Source organism: Alligator mississippiensis, chromosome 8, assembly GCF_030867095.1.
Source record: "Alligator mississippiensis isolate rAllMis1 chromosome 8, rAllMis1, whole genome shotgun sequence".
NCBI classification, from domain to species: Eukaryota; Metazoa; Chordata; order Crocodylia; family Alligatoridae; genus Alligator; species Alligator mississippiensis.
Window position 1 is genome coordinate 30,226,336 of NC_081831.1, and position 1,449 is coordinate 30,227,784.

Sequence of the window (1,449 nt, forward strand, 5' to 3'; positions counted from 1 at the left end):
TTTTAAAGACTTGCTAAAGGATTAAGGCCTGAATGTGGTTGTTAATGTCTTTTTCTTAGAAGATATTTCTGACTGGACCACACCCTAGCTAGCACTTAACAAGTGCTAGCAACTCTCAAGTGCTCAAGTGCTGGCAATTCTTCACCCTGAAAGTCTTTGCAAGTATGTTGAGTAATGTAATGCCACCCCCACCACATGCAGCATCCCTGCCACTGAGACAGGCGTGGTCTCTGAAAACAAACCCAACCACCCCAAAGAAAAAATGACACATCCATTATAGTAGAACAAAAAACTTTAACAAATTGTAAAAATAGCTAAATTGACACACACACACACACACACACACACACATATAAATACAAAATAAACACAAAATGTAACAAAAATTCAAATGTAAAACAAAAAAAAAAACAGGTGATTCACTTCTCTTCCACTCCTCACTGGCCTGTGGGCTCTGCCACGGTGAGGTCCACCCACGAAAGTTTTCTGCAAGGAGGAAGGAAAAGAGAGGAGGAAGAGCAGTGAGGCTTGGCGAATAATTGAAAAAAATGGACTTTGCTAACCCTCCCCCCCCCCCCCCCCACACTCACAGACACAGTCACACAGGGTCAGTGGGACATATTACCTAAATATAACCCGGGAAGCTGCATAACCTGGATGCCGAGTCTGGCAGGCAGCGTCTTGGACTCGCAGCTCTGGAATGGAATGCGATGCAAGTTCAAGTTGCAATATTGAAGGAAGTCATGTAACCACTCCTTCCCTCCAAAGTTTCAAAATAATTGCAGAAAAATTACCACTGTTGTAGCCATTGGGATGTAGTATTGCAGTGACTATAATTGCTTGTATTGTTATTTTTCTTTTCATATAATGAAATATTTAACCATTAAGATAAAGTTAATCTTGTTATAATTGTCTTCTTATAATAATTTAATTAGTCATTATTAGTGTTCTGAAATTAACCATCTATTTTAAATTTCTTATTGCTTAGCATAAATATATTTGACATATTGGTCTCATGATTTTAAACATATTTGACCTATTCGTCTCATGACTTTAGAACTTAAATTTAGTATAAGGAAAAGATTTGTGTAAGGGTTTGGGGCATGTCTGGCAAATGTGGAAAGATGTATGTATGTGACAACGTGAAGGAAGATAGTCATCTTGCAGCAGGTGAAAATAGCCTTCTGTGGTTTAACGGTTAAAGGCTGCAGCAACATCGAGTCAGCAGTTAAGGATTACCAAATACTAGATCATGCTTCACCCTGATGGCTGAAGACTTCAAGCAACAACCCCCCTGAAGATTGCAGACCACCCTGCCCAGCCTGCCAACAGGACAAGGACGATGACCTTCACATCTGACTCAGTGGAAGCCATAGGCTTGTATGGACAGCTATCACTATAAAGTATGAACACAAAAGACAAGGCTCTGGGTCTTTTCCATCTGCAAGA

General features: G+C 40.1%; 1 long non-coding RNA gene across 1 annotated transcript; it reads right to left on the bottom strand.

Moving 5' to 3' along the window:
• Positions 1-274: 274 nt before the first annotated feature.
• On the bottom strand, positions 275-697 carry LOC132252206 (uncharacterized). The gene is made up of 2 exons (XR_009464104.1): positions 626-697; positions 275-486 (listed from the first exon to the last, which is right to left on the bottom strand). It is a non-coding gene; the product is annotated as an uncharacterized LOC132252206 (long non-coding RNA).
• Positions 698-1,449: the final 752 nt, after the last annotated feature.